Source organism: Lissotriton helveticus, chromosome 12, assembly GCF_964261635.1.
Source record: "Lissotriton helveticus chromosome 12, aLisHel1.1, whole genome shotgun sequence".
Taxonomy (NCBI): Eukaryota; Metazoa; Chordata; class Amphibia; order Caudata; family Salamandridae; genus Lissotriton; species Lissotriton helveticus.
In genome coordinates this window covers 50,304,090-50,320,610 of record NC_136073.1, presented here as the reverse complement: position 1 = coordinate 50,320,610, position 16,521 = coordinate 50,304,090, and the positions used below count along the sequence as shown (strand labels likewise).

General features: G+C 46.8%; 1 protein-coding gene across 1 annotated transcript in view; it reads right to left on the bottom strand.

Annotated features, from left to right (window-relative positions):
- The window catches only part of LOC144799709 (monocarboxylate transporter 13-like), a 119,420-nt gene extending 109,958 nt beyond the window's left edge, over window positions 1-9,462 (bottom strand). The window contains exon 1 of the mRNA XM_078671214.1: window positions 9,226-9,462. The gene's annotated coding sequence lies outside the window, so the exon portion shown is untranslated. The remainder of the gene's footprint in view (window positions 1-9,225) is intronic.
- Between the last annotated feature and the right edge of the window lie 7,059 nt (window positions 9,463-16,521).

Sequence of the window (16,521 nt, the reverse complement as noted above, 5' to 3'; positions counted from 1 at the left end):
CGTCATCAGCACACGAACACTGTGATGCATGACGAAGGGGGGCCGTCATCAGCACGCAAGGGGTTAATGTCGATGATGTACGGCCGTGCATTATATTCCTGCACACCCACTTTCTAATTTTCTGCAGGAATTATTCGGTCATACATCTCGGTTGAAATGGAAAAAGGGGGCGACCGAGTTGCAGAGGAGGGAAGGACGGTGCAGAGCCTGCGTGTGTAGGTAGGTACATGATGATATCGTGGATGTGCCGGTGAGGCCTGTGAAGGCTCGCAGAGCAAACTGTTGTGGTTTCTTAAGCTTAAATCATGTAATCAGAACCGGTTCATTAAATTCCATTAATTGGAGTGGGATGTGGAGGTGATTTGTCACTTAACATGCAGAAGAAAAAAAGATGGCCTTTCAAACGTTTTAGATAACATCCAAAGGAAAAGGTAGGTTGGTGTGCAACTGCGTGTAACAGCACCTCATGCTTATGTGAAGAAACGGTCACGCGCCTTTTATACCGCACGCTCCTAACTATCATGCGCCTCATAAAACGTCTTCCATAGAGGACGGGCCATCAGAGTTGCGCCTGGACCAAAACGTGCACAGGTTTCACTAAATTATGTAGCAAAAGAAAGAAAAATATGCAGCGTATTCTGTTACTGAATAATCTTGTTTTTGTGAGGCATGGGGAGATTAAGTGATTTGCCCAGAATCACAGAATGAGTCCCTCCAGGGACTCGAACCCGGTTCCTCACCTCCGAGGTCAACCGCCCTAGCGGTTAGGCCACATTCTTTCTCACTTACGTCTAAATATTCGCAAATCGAGCGCTACTGATTATTTCACTGGGAATCTTTTATGTTTTATTCTTTGGAGTTCTAAGCTTGAATTTGCACCACTGGCAAAATATACCTATAGGGTGCAGGATTGACATTGCAATGGTATTGCTTTGATTGCAGAGAAAGCTATGTTCGAAATAAAATGCATTTTATGTTGTAAAATGATTCCATTGGACATTACTCCTACAACTTGTATTTTAGATAGTATTTTATCAAATGATTTTAATAAAACATCGCTAAAAATGCATCTACGCAATTGGCTAGTCCCAGGTGTTACATATATGCCGCCCCCTCCCAGCTCTGCACAAGACCCCCTCTAAGCAGTGAGAGTCGTCTCGAGACATTTTCCACTCAGCCCGAGTGTCTCCCGATTGATAGAATGGAGTGCAGTGGTGTGGCTCACTGGTTAGAGGCGGCAGACCCGTAAGCAGAGAACGGCCCAGGACCAGGGTTCAATTCCAGACGCGGCAGGGTCGTGGACCAGGGTCAAAACGGACTCGATAATTCTCGCCTCGGTGCCTACTCTAACCAGGGAACACACTTGGCAACTCTGGGCTTAAGCTTGCCTCATCCCTACAATGGCCCCCCACAGACGCCGGGGATGCCTAGTTTCACCTTGGAGATACCCAGAAAGGGACCATCTCACAGGGAAAACCAGGACGGGTTCCCCAGCAGTCTTCAGCGCCAGGATACTCCATGGAGTCGCAGTGCGCTTTCCAAGTACACCCACATTTTAAATTTTTTTACATAGAATGCAAACACAGAGCACAATAGACCTTGATGGAGGGTGATTACCCAGAAGCACCTGCTGTCAATGGCCCATTGTCTCTGGTGACTAAAGACTGCTGGAGTTAGCTAGCAGGAAGGGAAGGTCCTTGCTATACTTGGTTGGCCCATTCCGAAGAAGTGACACCCCGTGCTGGCACACCCTTCTTCCTTCATCTTCCTAACGTGTGGGAGTGACAGTTTCATGGAAAATAAAGGGTGCTGCCATTTAATGTTTAGCGATGTCAACATCTCTTCGTTCCCAAGAAATAAAAAATAAATAAACTAGACCTATTGGGGAAAAACAGACTTCTTTTACCGTTTACGCGATTTGCCTAGAAGTTGCAGTGGATTCATTATATGTACATAGTGCTATTGCCGTTGGTTTGAAAAAGCAAAAGTAAAAAAACATTGTCATTTTCAACGCCAGCAGCTCTAACTTTAACAATTGCGAGACCTATTGCATTGGAAATGCTTGTTTTTTAAGGTGCTACTTTCTTCTTTGTCTTTGAGCACTCTACAATAGTGGTTCTTGTTGAGCTGTCTCCCTCATGTACCTACCCCCACTCTGTGTTTCTCCCACCTGCCAGTCCTTAGCTTTCTGGATGTATGTTGTTACAACGCATGCTTTTTCCACGCATGCCTTTACAACGCAGGTTTTACAACGCAAGTCGTTACAACGACTTGCGTTGGGGGGCGCTGGATAGTGAATAGTTTAATTTACTATTCCAACTCCAGTCCCCGTGGATAGTAGGGAAGGTTTTGGATAGTAAATTAAACTATTCTCAATCCTACAGCGCCCTCCAGCGCAAGTCGTTGTAACGACTTGCCTTGTAATACCTGCATTGTAAAGGTAATGCGTGGAAAAAATGTCATTGTAAAGGATGTTTCCCAGCTGTCTGTTTGCTTGCCCACAGCCCCTCCCTCCTATGGTTATCATTTGCTTGCCCCAGCCCTTTCCTTCCACCCTGCCTTGTCGTCAGCCAGCCCTAGGTCCTCCCACCTTCATTTTCCGTGTGCTTGCTCCAAGCCCCTCCCTCTCACACTCTGTTGTCACCACCTGACTCCCCCTTTCCCTGTGTAGCCACTCACTCCCTCCTTCCCTCCATGGTGTCTTCTGCCCCCTCTCCCGTCCTCTGTGTTTCATCGAGCCCCCACCCAAGTTTTGCATCCTGCCTCTAACCCCACAGTAATTCAGCCATACCACTTTTTTCCACACTCTCAATTATCCGGGTTGCCCCGTCCCCCACACACACACTACCTCCTTAGTGCCTAAACAGTCCAGCAATAACAAGCATTGGCATAGCCAATAGGTCTCGCCTTTGGGACCTTATAAGTGTTTAGCCATGCAACAGTTGATGTTGTTGCACGAAGGATATTGTGCTGGATAACTAAACACTTATAAGGTCCCAAAGGCGAGACCTATTGGCTATGCCAATGCTTGTTTTAACATCCTACTGCAGTATTGTTTAATGAAACTTTTGGTCCATTTGAGCAACAAACTACTTTTGTTAAGATCTGCAACCTGTGCAGACGGCTAGTTTATGCTGCAAATCCATAATCGTGCAGAAAACGCGGCATCATTGCATAACTCCAATGGTGCTGGAATGAAGTTGCTTAATTACTCAAATTAGGAACATAAGTCTGACACCTCGCGAGACAACCATAATCAGGTGCAGTAAAGTGTGAGAAAGGAGAATCAAAACATCAAGTAGTACTAAAAGTAGAGTTACTGGAAACGATTATAGTAAGTATGCAAGCAATGGAAATTTGAAGAGACCGTGAAGGGCCTTTCAATTAAAATCACCAGGCTGGCCATCCGATTGACACTTGGTTCAATGTGGTGAGCTTAAACAAAAAAATACTGAGGCAGGAACAGCGTGCTGCAGGAACGGTGGTCCTTTAGCGCCGGAACACTCTGTGGAGTAGCCGTGCGCTTTATAAGTACCTATTTTTATTTAATTTCAACATCCTGTGATTCTGGGCAAATCACTTAATCTCCCCGTGCCTAACAAAATGAATGTGTCCATCTGTAACGCAACTGGTGCCAGTGTAAAGCGTTCTGATACCTTCAGGTCGAGTTTCCGCTATATAAAACCACATAAAAAGTAGTGATTATAGATGGGCAGAAGGGATGAGAATCAGAGATGAGAAATAGGGATAATGGAAGAGGAGTAGGGATCAGAAGTAAGGGTGGTGGATTAGAAGTAAGGCTGTAAAGTAAGGGTGATAGGTTAGAAGTAGGGATTATGGATGAGAAGTAAGAATGTTGGATGCGCAGTAGGGATGCGAAACAAAGATGAGAAGTAGGGATGGTGGATGGGCAGTAGGGATGATGGAAGAGAAGTAGGGCTGGGAAGTACCGATGACGGGTTAGACGTAGGGATTATGGATGAGAAGTAAGAATGATGGTTGAGCAGTAGGGATGATAGATGAGAAGAAGGGATAATGGAAGAGAATTAGGGATGATGGATGAGAAGTAGGGATGTGAAGTTAGGATGATGAGATAGGCGTAGGGCTGGGAAGTACGGATAATGTGTTTGAAGTAGGGATTATGGATGAGAAGGAAGAATGATGGATGCGCAGTAGGAATGTGAAGCAAGGATGAGAAGTAGGGATGATGGATGAGAAGTAGTGATCCCAAAAGCCCATAACACCACCCCGCACACTTCAAGTGACTACATAAACTGCCTTGAGCACAAAAGGCACGCTCCACAATATTTGTCACTCTGCAATGTTTGTCATTTGCTTCTGGCCTCTGCACTATTGCTTACCTTTCTCAGGTCCCCCCTCTGCAACTCTCTTGTCTCATCCACATAACTTGACCTTTGATTTGCCTCGAGTATGACTGGCAACAGGGCTGGCTTCAGGGCTGGTGGCGCCGGTACGACAGTCTTTTTTGGCGATTCCCCCATGACCTTCTTCTCCATGAATTACCCCCTACCACTCTCCAATAATGCACCTCGTCTATCCATAGCCCCTCTCTGACATACATTTCATTTTTTAACCCCTTCGCTGCGCGGCTATTCCGCCGCAGCGCTAATGGGGAGGCGGGGCCGCGCGGCGCTCCCGAACTCATGACGGAACCGCTCCATCACGGCCCTCGGGTGAGCTGTGCTTGTGACGGAACGGTTCCGTCACGGCCCCGACCGCTCTTTAGAATGTCAGCGCAGGCGCGGAATTCACGCCGCGCAGGCGCGGCGAGCGGGCTGTGACAGAACCGTTCCGTCACCAGCACAGCCCCCCCTGAGGCTCATGACGGAACGGTTCCGTCACGAGCATGGGAGGGGTTAAAGCACTATTCATAGTTCACTCACACTCAGTTCTATGACCTGCCTGGTACACATGCTTTGCAGCAGGCACGTTAACCTTCCGTGCTTTTTTTACAATGAGCCAAAACTGATAACGAGACAAAACTCTGATCTCTCCCCAGTAGGAACATTGATCACCAGAGTTATCTTGATAACTTTATTGTTGAAAACCACCTGGTGCACAAGGAAGTGTATGTGCTTTTAAACCAATAGTTATTTTTAAACACAGCGCCCCCAACCAAAGTCAGCACCTGGTGCGGCTGCACCAGTTGCACTGTCCTAAATCCGGCCCTGGCTGGCACGGTTAGTCTTATCTTGATTTCGCAACTGTATAATCCGACCCCTACTTGGCCCAGCTTACTCTTGCTCTGTGTGTTGTTGTTTTAAATAGCAACTGTCAATCTTTTGGCATTGCAGCACTTATGTGGCCTTGAGCAGCCTGCAGACTATATTTTGTTGGTGTACCTGTAAAAGGTCAAATAAGGCCGATGTACCAGTAAAAGGTCGGCGTCCTGGACAGCACCTTGGCCGCCTCCACTGGTGGTCACTGCACTGCCCGGCTGGGATGTGTGACGTTACAACGTACACTTTTACAACGCATTTTTTACAATGCAACATCCATTACAACGCATTCCATTACAACGAAATTTTAAAAACTACATTTACAACGCATTCCATTACAGCGCATATTACCTTTACAACGCATACCATTACAATGCATTACATTACATTGCATGTTTGGTAAGTATTGGATAGCGTAGGGGTAAAATTTACTATTCTAACTCCAGGGGGGTGCAACAGTAGGGTAAGTGTTGGATAGTGTAGGGGTAAAAATTACTATTCTAACTCCAGGGGGTGCAACAGTAGGGTAAGTGTTGGATAGTGTAGGGGTAAATTTTACTATTCTAACTCCAGGGGGGTGCAACAGTAGGGTAAGTGTTGGATAGTGTAGGGGTAAAAATTACTATTCTAACTCCAGGGGGTGCAACAGTAGGGTAAGTGTTGGATAGTGTAGGGGTAAACATTACTATTCTAACTCCAGGGGGTGCAACAGTAGGGTAAGTGTTGGATGGTAATGTTATGCGTTGTTATGGTATGCGTTGTAATGACTGAGTTGTAATGGCATGCGTTATAGTGGTGTGCGTTGTAGTGTCATGCGTTGTAAATGCATGTGTTGTAATGGATGTTGCGTTGTAAAAGTTTCGATGTAATGGTAGTGCGTTGTAAAAGTTGCGTTGTAAAGGTTGTTTCCCCCCAGCTGAGCAGGCAGCCTAGAGGACAGCTGTGTCCCCAGGCCTCAGAGCCCAGAGTGGGAGCAGGGGCTTCCTGTTCCAGGGGAGTTCAAGGGCTTGGAATTGTACAAAATAGATACCAAGGCACAGGTGATTCACAGGTAAAAAAAAAAAAACACCTGTGCCATTAAGGAAAGTATGGCACGTTCTCATTAAATCAGAGGTGTGATAATAGCTTCTCTAATTATGCCAGAGCTCTCATTAATTCAGGGTTTGGATTCTGGCGAGGCTCAGATTATGACACCTTTGTGATTGTCCTCGACTCTGAACATGCCAGGGCTCTGCATGTGTCAGATCTCTGCCCTGCACCCAACCTGCACGGGCAGCAGCTCTGTTTATGACTGAGAACTGCTTAATGCAGCTTTCTGGTCACCAGAAGGCGTCACATGTGCCTGCTATGCACTGTGCCACAATTCTCTTTAGGTCAGAGGTCAGGGTATATGCTCTTATTTACATAAATTTATATAATTTATGTTTATATATATTTTTTCATTTTACCATCACTCCTTCTGATGTTATTATCTGAGGAAGTCTCTTGTGAATTACTTTAACAAATGTACTCTGAAGCCTTCATTTTATTTCACAAACTATTCCTAAAAATCCTAGATTATTCTATTTGCCTTTCAGTCCCTCGATTTACAAAGAAGAATCCAAAATAAGCCTTACAGTCTCGCCGGCTCAGCGGGACCACATTGTATATATTTGGGCGCATCTCTTGGCGCTATATCTCTGGCCTGACATTTGCTTTTTACAGCTGGGTGAGCTCAGTCAGGTCGGGGTCAGAATGACAGGGTCCTCATTCTCTCGATATTCAGGTCTGTAAGTTTGGCGCGCGCATGGAGGCGTTGGTTTTGCACTCATTGAAGAATGTGCAAAGCACTCCTGTGAGTAACTCTACTCGGTGGGACAGGGAGCAGGCGAGATGGGGTGGTTGTGGGAATGGAATGCTCTGTGGGTTGGTGCAAACTCACAAACTTACAGGTACTCACCAACCCCCTCCCTGACATGGGCAGGAGTAAACCTTTATACGGGGTGTGAAAGAACCACACCCCCTCCTAAAAAAGGTGGGGTGCAGAAAAAGGGGTATCTGATAGAGGGAATGGTGTTCCTCCTGAAATAAAATACAAAAAATTGAAGCAAATTTGCAATTACTTTGCAGATTTTCACACGAGCAGACAGGGGCAGGAGACACTAAAATTCTGTGTGGGGGTGAGGGGGACAGGGACAACCTTGTGGACTTTCCAGTGACCCTATACAAATCACCGCCTATTTAATAATACAATTGCATACTTTTGAAGTGAAATATTGAGAAAAGCTGTGGAAAACGATCATATTAAACGTTTCCACTCCGCCCATCCACCAGGTATTGCAGCCCCTTTAGGAATGGTGCACTCCCCCACCCTGGGAAAACAAGGTTGTTCAAAGAAAGTAGCGCTTTCACTGGCAAACGCTGTAAAGTGGGGCTAATGTGTGTGGGTGTAAATAACAATCTGGCCTGTCTGCTGACCACGCTGTACTGCTTTTTCAGGTATTTAATTATTTTTTTCTCTACCTCCTGAGGTTTTTCTTTTGAATAGAAAACGAGGAAATTTCCAGCCGAAGTGTTCCACCTTTTTTGGATCCATTTCACAGGGGAACAAATAAAGAAAAGGGGAGGCGAGAGAGAGTACACGAGCTGTCTCTTGAAATCTGCAGGTAAGGACGAGCGAGACAGAGATGGAGGAAGAGAGAGGGGGAGGAGGGCAGGTGCCAGAGGCAGATCAGGAGAAGTGGACACTGTCCCTGCCTTCTCTGGGCATGAAGGAAAAGAGACAGGGTTTGTTTTCCTTCTGTGCTCTTCCCAGAACGCCTGAGCCTTTCTGCAGCATAACAAAGGGCAGAGGGCGGCGGCCTCTTTGACTGCAGGCAGGTCAAGTGCAGGGCCATTAGGTAGCCTTTCGTGTGCTAATGGCCCTGGGAATAACAGAAGGGAGAGGAGAAATTCCTTGTGTCCCCTCTTCCCCCCCCACCCTTGTCCCCCTCACTTCAAAATCTGGGGGGGGTATATCGCCCCACACTTCCCACGCCCATGAAAGCATAGTTGCACATGGTATATGAAGTCACAAATGTTTGATAAGAGTATACCTGAAACTTGGTGAAATAAAATATGTGCCCAGGATCACACAGTTCGGTCAGGCAGGGAGATGGAATTGTTCTCATGTTTTCGGGTTCCACGGTGTACAATTCAGCCTCTAGGCGGGTATCTCTTTCTCGTCCCTGTTTTCTCATCAAACGTCACTGCTTTGTTTTGGATGATTGCGCACGAGGTGCGCGCGTGGGCCCGTAGGCAGGAAGACGAAGCCACATGAAAGCCTTGCGTTCCGGGAGGACCCGGTGCTGAGCCTGGGCCCAGCTCCCACCTCGGGTCACGCGCAGCAGCATCCGTGTTCATTAATGCCTTCATGCTAGGGCTGCTAATACACCCGCCCTGGAGCAGGTGAAACCTTCCTTCCTGTGCTCAGCGGCCCTCTTTGGACACCAGGGCACGAGCTGTCCCGGCGCACCCGGGCGCCAGCGCCTCCCTGCTCCAGCGTGGGTGTCATTGTGGCCCCCAGGAGCCCTCTGTGGGCCGAGGCGTGTTCCAGGGGCCGTGTCTTCTACCCCACCCACGGCGTGTTCTTGATCTTGTTTAGGGGGTCGTTGTGAGTCTAGAGTTCCACTCTAGAGGGGTTGTGAGGGACCCACTATTTGTGCATATCATTGTCAGGTTCCTGAGGGTGCAACCCGAGCCCTGTTATCCCAACTCCGGTGCAAGACTTGTGGGAGCAACAGGCAAAATTATATTTTACTGTTTGGGTGCTCCCGCTTCCAGAGCAATAAGGACACTTTTAGTTATTTTTTTCCTTTCAATAGTATGCTCTCCTATGCCTGCAATGTCAGGCAGCCCCCTCTAGCGCCCTGACTGCTGCAGTCAAGCTGCGAATTCCCATTTGCTAGCAGTACATGCAGACAGTATTTTATGTAGCGCTGATATATTAACAGGACAAGTGACCTACCTTCAGTGCAGTTACTGGCCGCGTCTCTTGCCCTTCCTGGGGGTCATCCCACTGGAGAATAGAGGCTTTGGGGAATTGTCACCAAGCACCGTCCCTACCATCGGACTTGGGAAGTGTGAACGAGACAGACTCAGCCCTCCCAGGGCTTACACCTGTCGCCCGCAGGTAGCATCTCCCCAGCAGGTGCTTATCTCACTGAGCCATCCTGCTGCACAGTGCAAGGCGTGTTCCTTTGGTCTCTGTTCCTCAGTGCAATTCAGGGCGGGAAATGGAACACATAAATGAGGGTGATAGAAGAGGGCGGAGTCACGAAGGGCGGAGTCACGAGGAATTGAACCAATGGCAGGTAGATTATGCAGTGCCAGTGAGAACCCTGGAACGCGCAGGGCTTTAAGTGGGCCGGGTCCTGCAGGTGCTCAGCCCTGGTAGTTCTAAAAAGCAGGTGTCGAGACGGGTCCCTATCGGGCTCTCCATTTCAGCCACCCCCCTCAGCGTGACAAAAATCTTAACTCTGCAGCCGTGTCACCTTCACTGCCTTTGATGTAACTTCAAAGAGACCCGTTATAGTTATTTCAGTCTCATCATTTCAGAACTGAAGCTTTTTTAATATTATATACAGTAAAGTGATACTTATTGCTTATTTATCTTATGCAACTCACAACCATTGACAAAGCCAATAGCCCTGGTTTGTGTAAAATAAATTGTAAATTGATACTTGTATAGCGCACTACTCTCCGGCAAGGGTCTCAAGGCACTTGTACGAATACCGCTGTGGAACCCATCCTGGCTTTCCTGTGAAATGTCCACTCCTGGGCACCCCCAAGGTGAAGCCAGGCATCCTTAGCGTTGTGGGGTCTGTTGTGGAGATTAAGCACGCTATTGCCCAAGGTTGCAGAGTGGGACTCCATGGTTGGAATAGGCACCGAGGCGAGAGTTATCAGGTCCGTGGAATTTTTGAGCCCAAGACCCGCCGAGGCAGGGAATTGAACCCTGGTCCGGGCCAGACCTCTGCATCAGGGTCTGCCGCTCTAACCATTGAGCCACACTTTCCTCTTCTCCACTTGTATTATTCTCTGGATGGATGGAAGCCTTGTCTTTATCTTCCCAGACCTGGTCTCTTTACTATTCTTGGTTTTGTGGCCCTGGCTCCAGTCCTGCTGTTCCTGGTTCTGTTACTGTTAGTCCACCTGGTCACCCCCGCCCTGCTGCTGCCACAGGTCCTGCTTGTTATCCGGGTCCTCCTGGCCAAGCTTCTCCCTCCTATCACTCCTCCTCCTGGCTAGCCAGGTCCCGCCTCCAAGCCTGCCACTCAAGATTTTTGTTTGTCTGTTCACTGGCTGTGAATTTTTCTGGCACACTCACAAGGGTCCCCTGGGGTGAAGCCAGAGGGCCTTCAGGCAGAGATCAGGGCGGCCATGGCACCCCTAGGGTCACGGTGGGCTCAAGGAGTGAATGAACTCTAGGTTTACACAACAACACATTCTGTTCCATGAACTCAGTCATGCGGCCCAGTAATGGTGAAACCTGCCTGATGGGTGTCAACAAATGCATCTGCCAATCAACAAACAGAAGCAGCAGCAAGGGCCCTGAAACATGACCTTTCACTGTGAGATGTGCTGAACACTGGACTCAGACCAGAGTGCCCGCTGCCACGTCTGTGCACCCATCAATGTATCCTACCAGACCAGGGATCCCACTACCAGGTCTGTGCACCCATCAATGCGTCCTACCAGACCAGAGACCCCACTGCCAGGTCTGTGCACCAATCAATGTGCCCTACCAGACCTGAGATCCCGCTGCCAGGTCTGTGCACCCATCAATGTGCCCTACCAGACCTGAGATCCCGCTGCCAGGTCTGTGCACCCATCAATGCGTCCTACCAGACCAGGGATCCCACTGCCTGATTTGTGCACCCATAAATGTGTCCTACCAGAGTAGGGATCCCACTACCAGGTTTGTGCACCCATCAATGTGCCCTACCAGACCTGAGATCCTGCTGCCAGGCCGGTGCACCTATCAATGTGTCCCTCCCAGACCAGAGATCCCGCTGCCAGGCTGGTGCAGTCTTTCCATCTCCGTGTCCCTTCTAGCAGCCCACAAACAATCTGGATGAACTTGCCGCACACCAGGTATACCCAATGTATCATCAATCATAGAACTCTGCCCTCCAGAATCAGGCAGTCTTCATCCTTCTTCTAACGGCCCAAGGAGGTCGCCTGGAGGTCCTTGGGCAGCACCTTCCTGAGGCTTCCTCCTGATTCTCAACTCGTTCTGCTCCAGATCCGCTTTGGTTAAGTCTCTGAATCTGTCTTGGTTAAATCTCTGGGTCCGCTTTGGTTCAGTCTCTGGGTCCTCTTTGGTTAAGTTCCTGGATCCATCTTGGTTAAGTCTCTGGATCCATCTTGGTTAAGTGTCTGGGTCCATCTTGGTTAAGTCTCTGGATCCGTCTTGGTTAAGTCTCTGGATCCATCTTGGTTAAGTGTCTGGGTCCATCTAGGTTAAGTCTCTGGATCTGTATTGGTTAAGTCCCTGAATCTATCTAGGTTAAGTCTCTGGGTCCTCTTTGGTTCAGTCTCTGGGTCCTCTTTGGTTAAGTCTCTGGATCCGTCTTGGTTAAGTCTCTGGGTCCATATTGGTTAAGTGTCTGGGTCCATCTTGGTTAAGTTTCTGGATCCGTCTTGGTTAAGTCTCTGGATCCATCTTGGTTAAGTGTCTGGGTCCATCTTGGTTAAGTCTCTGGATCCATCTTGGTTAAGTCCCTGAATCCATCTAGGTTAAGTCTCTGGGTCCGCTTTGGTTAAGTCTCTGGGTCCTCTTTGGTTAAGTCTCAGGATCGGTCTTGGTTAAGTCTCTGGATCTTCTTGGTTAAGTCTCTGGGTCAACTTTGGTTAAGTCTCTAGATCCGTCTTAGTTAAGTCTCTGGATTCATCTTGGTTAAGTCTCTGGATCCATCTTGGTTAAGTCTCTGGATCGCCTTGGTTAAGTCTCTGGGTCCGCTTTGGTTCAGTCTCTGGGTCCACTTTGGTGGACCCGTCTTGGTTAAGTCTATGGATTCGTGTTGGTTAAGTCTCTGGGACCACTTTGGTTCAGTTTCTGGGTCCACTTTGTTTAAGTCTCTGGATCGGTCTTGGTTAAGTCTCTGGATCTTCTTGGTTAAGTCTCTGGGTCAACTTTGGTTAAGTCTCTAGATTCGTCTTGGTTAAGTCTCTGGATTCATCTTGGTCAAGTCTCTGGATCCATCTTGGTTAAGTGTCTGAGTTCGTCTTGGTTAAGTCTCTGGATCTGTCTTGGTTAAGTCTCTGGATCTTCTTGGTTAAGTCTCTGGGTCCGCTTTGGTTCCGTCTCCGGGTCTGCTTTGGTTAAGTCTCTGGATCCGTCTTGATAAGTCTCTGGGTCCGTCTTGGTTAAGTCTCTGGGTCTGCTTTGGTTAAGTCTCTGGATCTGTCTTGATTAAGACTTTGGATCTGTCTTGGTTAGTTTCAAGTTTATTTTATTTAGCATAGTTACTTAAAACCATTGCTACAAAATATCTCATTGCAAATTAAAACTGGTTAAAAAGACATTATAACCAAATGGTATTTACAGTACATTAAAAAATAAGCAGTTATTATAGCAGCGTCAGTCTTTTTCCTTATTTGCTGTATAGCTGTTCAGACTTTAGCATTTTCTTCTCCATTTGTCTTAAAAATTTTACAAAGCGACAGTTAAGCTGTGTGTCCTCGGGTGCAAAACATGCCAACACAGCTTGTCTCCGTGTGCGAATGCCTCTCCGGTTACAAAGTGGTTTAAGAAGCCGTCTCCTTTCCTCTGTTAGATCTTTACATGTGCAGAGGAAATGCAGCATATCTTGTTGCATTGTCCCACATAAACGGCAGTTATAATCAGATTGGTTTTTCAGCCAATGTGGAAGGTGCTTTCAGTCTCTGGGTCCACTTTGGTGGACCCGTCTTGTTTAAGTCTATGGATTCGTGTTGGTTAAGTCTCTGGGACCACTTTGGTTCAGTTTCTGGGTCCACTTTGTTTAAGTCTCTGGATCGGTCTTGGTTAAGTCTCTGGATCTTCTTGGTTAAGTCTCTGGGTCAACTTTGGTTAAGTCTCTAGATTCGTCTTGGTTAAGTCTCTGGATTCATCTTGGTCAAGTCTCTGGATCCATCTTGGTTAAGTGTCTGGGTTCGTCTTGGTTAAGTCTCTGGATCTGTCTTGGTTAAGTCTCTGGATCTTCTTGGTTAAGTCTCTGGGTCCGCTTTGGTTCAGTCTCTGGGTCCACTTTGGTTAATTCTCTGGATCTGTCTTGGTTAAGTCTCTGGATCCGTCTTGGTTAAGTCTCTGGGACCGCTTTGGTTAAGTCTCTGGGTCCGCTTTGGTTGAGTCTCTGGGTCCTCTTTGGTTGAGTCTCTGGATCGGTCTTGGTTAAGTCTCTGGATCACCTTGGTTAAGTCTCTGGGTCCGCTTTGGTTCAGTCTCTGGGTCCACTTTGGTGGACCCGTCTTGGTTAAGTCTCTGGATTCGTCTTGGTTAAGTCTCTGGGACCACTTTGGTTCAGTTTCTGGGTCCACTTTGTTTAAGTCTCTGGATCCGTCTTGGTTAAGTCTCTGGATCTTCTTGGTTAAGTCTCTGGGTCAACTTTGGTTAAGTCTCTAGATTCGTCTTGGTTAAGTCTCTGGATTCATCTTGGTTAAGTCTCTGGATCCATCTTGGTTAAGTGTCTGGGTTCGTCTTGGTTAAGTCTCTGGATCTGTCTTGGTTAAGTCTCTGGATCTTCTTGGTTAAGTCTCTGGGTCCGCTTTGGTTCCGTCTCTGGGTCCACTTTGGTTAATTCTCTGGATCTGTCTTGGTTAAGTCTCTGGATCCGTCTTGGTTAAGTCTCTGGAACCGCTTTGGTTAAGTCTCTGGGTCTGCTTTGGTTAAGTCTCTGGATCCGTCTTGATAAGTCTCTGGGTCCGTCTTGGTTAAGTCTCTGGGTCTGCTTTGGTTAAGTCTCTGGATCTGTCTTGATTAAGACTTTGGATCTGTCTTGGTTAGTTTCAAGTTTATTTTATTTAGCATAGTTACTTAAAACCATTGCTACAAAATATCTCATTGCAAATTAAAACTGGTTAAAAAGACATTATAACCAAATGGTATTTACAGTACATTAAAAAATAAGCAGTTATTATAGCAGCGTCAGTCTTTTTCCTTATTTGCTGTATAGCTGTTCAGACTTTAGCATTTTCTTTTCCATTTGTCTTAAAAATTTTACAAAGCGACAGTTAAGCTGTGTGTCCTCGGGTGCAAAACATGCCAACACAGCTTGTCTCCGTGTGCGAATGCCTCTCCGGTTACAAAGTGGTTTAAGAAGCCGTCTCCTTTCCTCTGTTAGATCTTTACATGTGCAGAGGAAATGCAGCATATCTTGTTGCATTGTCCCACATAAACGGCAGTTATAATCAGATTGGTTTTTCAGCCAATGTGGAAGGTGCTTTCAGTCTCTGGGTCCACTTTGGTGGACCCGTCTTGTTTAAGTCTATGGATTCGTGTTGGTTAAGTCTCTGGGACCACTTTGGTTCAGTTTCTGGGTCCACTTTGTTTAAGTCTCTGGATCGGTCTTGGTTAAGTCTCTGGATCTTCTTGGTTAAGTCTCTGGGTCAACTTTGGTTAAGTCTCTAGATTCGTCTTGGTTAAGTCTCTGGATTCATCTTGGTCAAGTCTCTGGATCCATCTTGGTTAAGTGTCTGGGTTCGTCTTGGTTAAGTCTCTGGATCTGTCTTGGTTAAGTCTCTGGATCTTCTTGGTTAAGTCTCTGGGTCCGCTTTGGTTCAGTCTCTGGGTCCACTTTGGTTAATTCTCTGGATCTGTCTTGGTTAAGTCTCTGGATCCGTCTTGGTTAAGTCTCTGGGACCGCTTTGGTTAAGTCTCTGGGTCCGCTTTGGTTGAGTCTCTGGGTCCTCTTTGGTTGAGTCTCTGGATCGGTCTTGGTTAAGTCTCTGGATCACCTTGGTTAAGTCTCTGGGTCCGCTTTGGTTCAGTCTCTGGGTCCACTTTGGTGGACCCGTCTTGGTTAAGTCTCTGGATTCGTCTTGGTTAAGTCTCTGGGACCACTTTGGTTCAGTTTCTGGGTCCACTTTGTTTAAGTCTCTGGATCCGTCTTGGTTAAGTCTCTGGATCTTCTTGGTTAAGTCTCTGGGTCAACTTTGGTTAAGTCTCTAGATTCGTCTTGGTTAAGTCTCTGGATTCATCTTGGTTAAGTCTCTGGATCCATCTTGGTTAAGTGTCTGGGTTCGTCTTGGTTAAGTCTCTGGATCTGTCTTGGTTAAGTCTCTGGATCTTCTTGGTTAAGTCTCTGGGTCCGCTTTGGTTCCGTCTCTGGGTCCACTTTGGTTAATTCTCTGGATCTGTCTTGGTTAAGTCTCTGGATCCGTCTTGGTTAAGTCTCTGGAACCGCTTTGGTTAAGTCTCTGGGTCTGCTTTGGTTAAGTCTCTGGATCCGTCTTGATAAGTCTCTGGGTCCGTCTTGGTTAAGTCTCTGGGTCTGCTTTGGTTAAGTCTCTGGATCTGTCTTGATTAAGACTTTGGATCTGTCTTGGTTAGTTTCAAGTTTATTTTATTTAGCATAGTTACTTAAAACCATTGCTACAAAATATCTCATTGCAAATTAAAACTGGTTAAAAAGACATTATAACCAAATGGTATTTACAGTACATTAAAAAATAAGCAGTTATTATAGCAGCGTCAGTCTTTTTCCTTATTTGCTGTATAGCTGTTCAGACTTTAGCATTTTCTTTTCCATTTGTCTTAAAAATTTTACAAATCGACAGTTAAGCTGTGTGTCCTCGGGTGCAAAACATGCCAACACAGCTTGTCTCCGTGTGCGAATGCCTCTCCGGTTAAAAAGTGGTTTAAGAAGCCGTCTCCTTTCCTCTGTTAGATCTTTACATGTGCAGAGGAAATGCAGCATATCTTGTTGCATTGTCCCACATAAACGGCAGTTATAATCAGATTGGTTTTTCAGCCAATGTGGAAGGTGCTTTGTGCATGGCAACAAGACTAATCTGTATTTTAAAAATAGAATTTTTGTATGTTTGGCAAAACCCAAATCTAGATACTTTTGTGAGAGGAATTGGTACCCAGAATCATCCAGCCATGCGACCTCCTTGTTAGGGCTGCCTTGTCTTCAATCCAAGATTCATTTCGTACTTTTTTCTTGGTTAGTTTTTTAAGGAGGTAATGACTTGTGGGAGTTGCCCAAAGTTCGGTAAGACCCAGCGTTGACACGCTTGTTGCTAGATATTTTGCCGCTGGTGATGACTCTTTCTGCTG